This window comes from Falco cherrug, chromosome 1, assembly GCF_023634085.1.
Source record: "Falco cherrug isolate bFalChe1 chromosome 1, bFalChe1.pri, whole genome shotgun sequence".
In the NCBI taxonomy this organism is placed as follows: Eukaryota; Metazoa; Chordata; class Aves; order Falconiformes; family Falconidae; genus Falco; species Falco cherrug.
This window is the reverse complement of record NC_073697.1, coordinates 71,625,471-71,634,254: the sequence shown is the minus strand read 5'-3', so window position 1 is coordinate 71,634,254 and position 8,784 is coordinate 71,625,471. Positions and strand designations below refer to the sequence as shown.

Below are 8,784 nucleotides of genomic sequence, written 5' to 3'. Positions count from 1 at the left end.
TCCTCCCTAACAGGCTGCTTACGGCCCTCTGCCACCTACCCAAGTATGCCAGGTTTACCCAGGGTTTACACACCGTTCCATCAGCCCTGTATCAGGGCCTACAAACTTCAGGTCCGATACCTCCCTTTTCCATCCTTCCAGCACAGACTCTCCTTGGAGATCACCTGCCAAGTTAACTGCGCATGTTTATTGTAGGAAAGACTGTATCCTTTGGTTTCTTGCACAGGATTAAACAACACTCTGGTCTGTGCTGTAAGCAGCAGCCTGCCAAGAGGACACCCAGAAGGACGTGCCGATGTTCCCGAAAGGCTTGGGAAGAACTCTACTGTGCCTGGAAAGGTAATGGGAAGGAAAAGACTTGGCTCTTTACTGCGGCACATTCTCCCTCACTTCTCAACACTGTAACCTGAATTGATGGTCTCCGATTGCTAAGGAGGACAGCGCAAAACAAAAAAGAGGGATGTCAGCATCCCACATGTAGAATATGAGAGCTTGGAAGGGAAATGGTGTCAAGCAGTACGACAGCTAAACCATAACTGTATCGTGTTCAGATATTTAACGCTACTCTGCTTTGGTAGTGCCGGGGAGAAAACATCACGCTATACAACAAGCAAGCCCAGGAGAAAGCCTCCTCCCCTCACACACAAAGCTTCTTTAGATTACTTACTGCCAGCAGTTCTGCTTGGGCTGACACCGTTCTCTAGAAGCAACACACTGAGGTTCAGATCCAACTTTGCAGCTGTGCTCATAAATTCCAGTAAAGGATTCCTGCTGCCATAACTCTTTAGCCTCAAGCTGCAGCCTTAATGGCTTCCTCACCTGACTTCCACCAGTAGTTACCCGGCATCACTCTCATTCTCCTCCAGCGTTACGCATTTGCCGTAGATATGTACTGCAATCTCGGCAATGTGTAGTAGAAGCTGTAACAATTAACCTAATGCAGTTAGCCTACAGGTGTTCCTGTCCAAGCGAGTGACAGTTTCAGATGTGTTTTCTGCTGCACTCCCTTGCTGGGGACTAGTGTTAGCCCTACGTTTCACACTGCCTTTAAGCGCTGCAGAAATGGAGTCAAGCCACTCCTTTACACGTTGCTTTCTCTTTTGGAAAAGCTTCTGCAGAAACGATACCAAGCCTCTGCACAACCTGCACACAGAGTGGGACTCCAGGACACGCCTCTCACCCAGCATTCCTCCCCATCCGTCAGCTCGCGCGACCGTGCTCGCGTCCAGGGGAGTTCTGACCTCTGCGATGTGGATCGGGAGATTAAGGTAAATCAGGAGTGCTACACGAGATGGCTTCTTTGTTCAGTTTCAACGCCAACTAACTCTTGGCAAATGCTTTTCTTAAGGCAACAAAATACACACCCAAAAGAGCTACTCCTTTTAAAAGAGAAAAAACCACCTTAATATTTTTATAGCACTCTAGTGAAAAAAACAGGGATCACCTGTGGGGAAAGGAAAGCGTGTCAAGGCAAAATGCCAGAAGTACTGGCAGAATCGGATGCCTTAATAATACTCATCCTTTCACCTTCCACTGAAGTCAACAGGCTGAGCTGAACGAGGGAACCCTACGGTATCCAAACCTCACAGATCACACAACTTTGGCAACTAACACTACTGCCCTTCACCCGACTCCATCCACGTTTCCTTTCTCCTTCTAGATAGGTCATCATCTTGTAGCACCAGCAGTAGTACCTCTCCATAGGCATCCTAGGCATCAGGAGCCAGCAGCTACCTGAACCCTTTCTTAGAGCTTCTGCTATCAGACGCCTTCTCTTGACAATGTTCAACAGCATCGCAGACTCTACGTTACCCAAACATTACCTGTAACGACAAAGAGACACACACGACACACGTGCCCCTCTTTTTGCCCTCCAAGCATAAAAAATATCTGCCCGTGCTTCTTCCATTTTCTCCTTTTCTCCAGCTCTTACGGACACTAGTCCCACTCCTGGTGAGGACACAAAGACAGAGAGCGTGCCCCATGCCTCTGCAAAAGGCCTTAAAAGCACAACGAGAAACTCTAAATCTGATTTATTGTTGACCTCAGAGACACAGTTTTTATCTTCCTCTTGTGCCCAAGATGGCTTGCAAAACCCACAAAACCAACAACAAGTTACATGAGTAGCAGTCACCCGCAGGTGCAATGTCCTGAAATTGTTGTGCCTCAAGGCCACAAGCTCGTGGACTGCTATGCTATGGCATGCTGCAATGATAATCAACGTTTGGGGTGTCATTTTATCTACAATATAAAAATGACAGTGCCGGCTGGTAGCACCATTCTGGTGCACCATACTGGGTAAAACCCAAACATCCTTGGTTGTCATTTAATTTTACCAATCTCAATATTAGGCATGTCGTAAGTTGCTATTTGGGTAGAATAACACCCCTAAAATCCCCCAAACATATTGTACCAGGAATTATTGTATATAATACAAAGAGGTTGCTAAATAACTAGTGAGATTCTAGACTTCTCTTTCACAAGACAGTTTCAATTCCCAAAGAAAATCCATGAAAGTTTTTAGTGAAGAAGAGAACCCTCTCACATGAAAACTTCAGTTAGCTATCCCAGGGGGGCGAGCTTGCTGTGCACCCTCCTCGCTGCCCTAAGGATCTTTAGCTCCACCACTGCATGGTCCTTGACCTGTGCAGATGACCACAGAACAATGCCCAGTTGCTGGCTTGTGTGTACCTCAAGTCTCTCACCTTTGGCCAGCGCAATGTCTCCCCCTGAAAGAGGTGCCCTCCCACCCAAACGGCCACCCTGCAAAGCCTCCTGTTTGCCCGCCCCGGTCGCAGCGCTCCCCAGGGCTGAATGTTGTGGGAGTGAGGAGCAGCTTCCAGGACCCCTGGCCCTGCCCACACCTCTTCAGCTGCTCTCGTGGGAGCTGCTGGCTCCTGGAAGGTCTCTGCCCTCCCAGGGGGTTTCGCTGGCTCACGGGCCACTCCCCCCGTACGCTAAGATCCATCACTCCACTGGGGATGCGCTTGCACCCAAGCCAGGTGCCTCAGCGAGTATTTGTTGAACTAGAGCCTGGATCATCACAGAAGAGATCAGATTAGCTCATCCCCCACGTGTGACATTTGCCAGGTGCCTTCAACAAACCAACTGTCTTGGGATGTTCCCAGTCTTAGACATTACAGTACCGAGTGTGCCAGGCAAGTGCCAGAGGCAAAGACGACTGGGAACATTAGGGACTGCTACTACCGGAAAGGGAAAAAAAACCCCACAGGATAACGGTAATAACAGCTACTAGTCTGTTACTCAACCTCGCAATCCAAACTCTACAACAGATAGCAACCATAAAGAGATATAAAGAGGGGGCTGCCTCCCTGCGCACACAACCCTTAGGAAAGGCAGAAACCAAGAAGGCCTGGACGTCTCCTTTGCTGTTCTCACTTGTTCTCCACTTCACCCCCAGCGTTTGGCCTCAGCCCACCGGCGGAAGAGCCAGCCTGCCCTGAACAAAGACGCTGCACACGAGGGCCAGCAAGTTCACACAACAAAGACCGATTCTGAGTCAACGTGTGAACCTCACTTGAGCCACGACATGGGGAAGAACAACCGGCGTGACTCGCAGCTTAGCTGCTCAGGCGAAAACTACTACCATCACTCCAGGAACATCCCCCATCCTCGGATGGTCCGCCACATACCAGGTAAGACTTGCTGAGAGACCACACAGAGAGCCAGGACAACTGCCCTGGCACGCTCAGAGAGAAATGTGAGCGTAACCACCATTTTGTTCCAAAATACCCACTGCTGCCGTTTCCCATTTCTAAGAGGAGCATTTCCACAGAGAAAGCTGCTGCCTTCATTTCAATCGACTGAGCAGCCTTACCTGTCCTCAGCAAGCAATAACCTCAGCTTAGCCGCACTAAACTCTTTACAAGGTGCAACTACTACTCTTGCACCAAGACAACAAGTAACTGTTTCGGCTGTCGCTACTTTCGGCTTAGTATGTGAACAGAATCAAGGTGCTGAAAATCCTCCACCAGCTACTTCGCAGCACTGCTGCTTTGCCATGTGAAACCCAGTTGGACTGGTATTCCACCAGAAAAACAGCGGCTTGTTAAGAAATCCCTTTGAGCCTGGCTAAGAAAGGAGGGTTCCAATCCTTCATTAAATGCCGCGGCTCTCATTGAAAACCACAAGCCTCTTCTGAAGACACACGGACAAACGACACTTTTCTCCTGATTGGCACCGCTCAGGGAGTGGGCTTCCCCCCACCTGCCCACTCTCCAGGTCGTACCTGGAGCACCATTACTCTTGAGGTAGCGGCTGGTCACACCGTCCTCCCTAACAGGCTGCTTACGGCCCTCTGCCACCTACCCAAGTACGCCAGGTTTACCCAGGGTTTACACACCGTTCCATCAGCCCTGTATCAGGGCCTACAAACTTCAGGTCCGATACCTCCCTTTTCCATCCTTCCAGCACAGACTCTCCTTGGAGATCACCTGCCAAGTTAACTGCGCGTGTTTATTGTAGGAAAGACTGTATCCTTTGGTTTCTTGCACAGGATTAAACAACACTCTGGTCTGTGCTGTAAGCAGCAGCCTGCCAAGAGGACACCCAGAAGGACGTGCCGATGTTCCCGAAAGGCTTGGGAAGAACTCTACTGTGCCTGGAAAGGTAATGGGAAGGAAAAGACATGGCTCTTTACTGCGGCACACTCTCCCTCACTTCTCAACACTGTAACCTGAATTGATGGCCTCCGATTGCTAAGGAGGACAGTGCAAAACAAAAAAGAGGGATGTCAGCATCCCACATGTAGAATATGAGAGCTTGGAAGGGAAATGGTGTCAAGCAGTACGACAGCTAAACCATAACTGTATCGTGTTCAGATATTTAACGCTACTCTGCTTTGGTAGTGCCGGGGAGAAAACATCATGCTATACAACAAGCAAGCCCAGGAGAAAGCCTCCTCCCCTCACACACAACGCTTCTTTAGATTACTTACTGCCAGCAGTTCTGCTTGGGCTGACACCGTTCTCTAGAAGCAACACACTGAGGTTCAGATCCAACTTTGCAGCTGTGCTCATAAATTCCAGTAAAGGATTCCTGCTGCCATAACTCTTTAGCCTCAAGCTGCAGCCTTAATGGCTTCCTCACCTGACTTCCACCAGTAGTTACCCGGCATCACTCTCATTCTCCTCCAGCGTTACGCATTTGCCGTAGATATGTACTGCAATCTCGGCAATGTGTAGTAGAAGCTGTAACAGTTAACCTAATGCAGTTAGCCTACAGGTGTTCCTGTCCAAGCGAGCGACAGTTTCAGATGTGTTTTCTGCTGCACTCCCTTGCTGGGGACTAGTGTTAGCCCTACGTTTCACACTGCCTTTAAGCGCTGCAGAAATGGAGTCAAGCCACTCCTTTACACGTTGCTTTCTCTTTTGGAAAGCTTCTGCAGAAACGATTCCAAGCCTCTGCACAAGCTGCACACAGAGTGGGACTCCAGGACACGCCTCTCACCCAGCATTCCTCCCCATCCGTCAGCTCGCGCGACCGTGCTCGCGTCCAGGGGAGTTCTGACCTCGGTGACACAGATCAGGAAAAAAAGGTAAAGACACGAGGGCTACCGTACATGGATTCCTATCACGGTATGCGTTCCTAGTTCTCTTGAGGATGGTGTGGGACTTCAATGGCCAGATTTCCCACCGCCACCACCCCCGTGGGGAGACTACTGGCTTTCGTATTTAGCATTTACTCCTTAGTTGCTCTCCCCTACCTGGAAGTTGCTATGGGCAATCACTGGTGGAACGACACAGCTGAAACTTGTTCTCTAAAAAGCAGCCTGTCAATCTGGCATGACACATGCAAGGGGCTTTCCACGTAGTAAACACTCTTAGCGTTTCCTTGCGGTGTCTCTGAAGTGCCGCGTACACGGCGCTCATGCAACATCACCTTTTGCAGGCTGGCGTCCTTTGCTCACACTGTGGCAAACCTGATGGGACACCTTGGGCTAGGCCATAAAGCCCACACTCACACAGCTAGGGCTAAATGGAAACACATGCAAAAACTGTCACGAATCAGCTTCTCTTCTTTCATGGTCACTATCCCGTACGTCTTCTAGGTGCTGGATAAAATCAGCCAACTTTTGGAGACAGACTCCCTTACCAAGATCCAAGAATGGTTTGCAAGGGCAAGTAAACAAGGTAACAAAGATACACACCTGCATCCCTTTCTGAGAAGCACGCGCTCTTGTACATTCACATCAAACCCTGAAATTCTCATCGACCTGAGCTGAGTGGCGTTGCCGAGGTGGAAGGAATTGGGACCAGCAAAGTGCGCTGGGCCCAGCTGTGGCTGCGCTGAGCAGTCAGGTGACAGCAGACAGAAAGCAGTCACTCACACCTCAGCGCTCTCCGGTTTGGTGCGGGGCGGAAAAACGCGCTCTCCCACTGGGGCTCTGGGCGGCTGGGGGCGGGCAGAAAGCAAACAAAATGTCTCTCTCGTGTCTTTAAGCCCTTTGAAAACGTGGTAAGGGAACTCCTGAATTCACCCCCAAACATCCAGATCAGCAGCAAGTGGGAATTTGAACAAAATTTCTGCTACCTTCACGTTTCAGAGAAAGACTTTGTGTTCAGCCTGGTGGATTGAGAACTGACTGAGAAAGACGTGCTGAAATCTGAGGAAGGTGCAGCAGAGAACATCAACAGCCCGACTCTGCTGAAGCCTCTCCCTCCACATCGGAGAAGCCTAGACGGGGAAATGACGCCGGCCACGTAAAACCTGCAGGGAGGTTGCCACAATGAGGGATAAGCTAAACCCCACAACCAGAAATTTTTGGGTTCTCCTCCTGTGAAAAAGGTAACTTTGTGATTGCAGTTGATCATGGCCAGCCTTCGACAAAAATGCTCCTAAGTACAAGCCACGCCAGGCAATTTGATACAAGTGTAGTTACACGTGTATCACATTTGATACAAGTTTGATACAAGTACCAAGTTTTAGCAGCACTGGAAACCCCTTGGAGAGCAACCTCCTTTTACATTGCGGTGCACAGTTTATACCTACAAAGACCATCAGGGCACTGGACTATCTCCCTTACGAGGACAGGCTGACAGAGCTGGGCCTGTGTAGCCTGGGGAAGAGTGAGAGGGCATCTCCTCAGTGCACATAAATATCTTTAGGGCAAGTGTCAAGAGGATGGGGCCAGGCTCTTTTCAGTGGTGCCCAGCGTCAGGACAAGGGGCGACGGGCGCCAACTGAAACACAGGAAATTCCATCCGAGTGTGAGGGAAAACGTCTTCACTTGGAGGCTGTCGGAGCCCTGGCACAGGCTGCCCAGAGAGGCTGTGCAGCCTCCTTCCCTGGAGATACTCAAACCCCACCTGGACGCGACCCTGTGCAACCCGCTCGAGGCAAACCGGCTTTAGCAGGGGGTTGCACGACATGGCCTGCACAGGTCCCTTCCAACCCCAGCCGTTCCGTGAGCCTGTGACATTCTGAGGTCTGCTCCTGTAAGTCACACGCAAGCTGAAACTCCCTCTGCCAACAAACTCTGGCATCCGCCCTCTGCTAACATCTCGCCCTCACTCTCTGCAGGCTACGTCAGGCCTCCTCAGACCTTTCCAGCTACCAAAGCCCACTCTTGCACCCTCTACCCAGTCAGGGCAAGCCAAACATACTGGCGCTGCCAAGGAACGCCACCGTCACCTCTTTGTGCCCCTTCTGAAGCACACAGAGGCAACACAAGCCAGTCCCAGCATACGTGATCATTTTAACAAAGCCACTCATGCCAGCTCTGACGCTGCCAGCATTTACTATTGCTTGGAACTCAGCTGGAGGAGAGGGTGAAGAGGAATCTTACCTAAGAACTAGAAGGAGGAAGAGGAAACCTCCAAAGCAAGCACCTCTGCTTTTCGACAGCGGTGCCCAGTGAGGCTTCTTTGCCAAAGAGCAGATGTGCTTCTATACTCTCAGCTGCGTACCGAACAAAGCCAAACGAGCCTAACAGCATCCTAAGCCTAGCCTCGTAATATACAGCTTGCTTTTCCAAAATGTTTTCCAGAAAGGGAGAAAGAACATCTTTTGTCCGCAATGCTGAGAAAGAGAGGTCCAGCGCAAGCAGACACGCTCTTCCCAGGGAAGAGCTACAGCTGAGAAAGTGTGGTGGAAACAAGAGGCCGTCCTGCCCTCACACTCTACCAGAAATCTCACCTGTACCACGGCCGCCCCCAAACCACGGATATCCCTTTTCCAGCGGAGGCCTCCCCTATTCACAGCCGCTGAAGCATCTCCCAGCCACCTTCACATACAGAAATATGTGACCTGAGCACTTAGATTATAAAGACAGGCGTTCAGACTTCCTAATAAAACAATTTGATGTTCATTGTATTTTGTCCTCAAGTCATTCAACCCAACCACGCTGCACAGGTACATGAGACGCAAGCTAAATGAAAAGAGGGACAGAGGCAACGCCTTTTGGCATCAGGGTCATCTGTTTGCGTGACTCAGCCAGGCCTGCACAAAGAGCTCTTGTGTGTAGGCTTGGCTCTGCAGTCACAGACATACTGCGGTAGGAAGAGGGGCACGCACACCCTGTCTGCAGAGATGCACACCAAGCCCTAGGCACTGGGGAAGAAAAGAAAAAAAAAAAAAGAAAAAGAAAGACCCTGGACTTGCCACATGTGGCCTGCACAATGACTGCAGTCGTCTGCCTCACAGCAAGCTGGAATTTGCTTTCACAGCTCTCACGACTGGCAGAGAAGCAGCACACACTGTAGCATCCAATGCGGAGGGGGGAGACACGGGCGAGACAGGATGAGACCAAAACCAGCCTTCCAA

The 8,784-nt window shown here is 50.4% G+C and overlaps 1 long non-coding RNA gene across 1 annotated transcript; it reads left to right on the top strand.

Annotated features, from left to right (window-relative positions):
* The first annotated feature begins 5,474 nt into the window (after positions 1-5,474).
* On the top strand, positions 5,475-7,506 carry LOC129735276 (uncharacterized). Its single transcript, XR_008730698.1, has 3 exons — positions 5,475-5,557; positions 6,071-6,152; positions 6,566-7,506. It is a non-coding gene; the product is annotated as an uncharacterized LOC129735276 (long non-coding RNA).
* Positions 7,507-8,784: the final 1,278 nt, after the last annotated feature.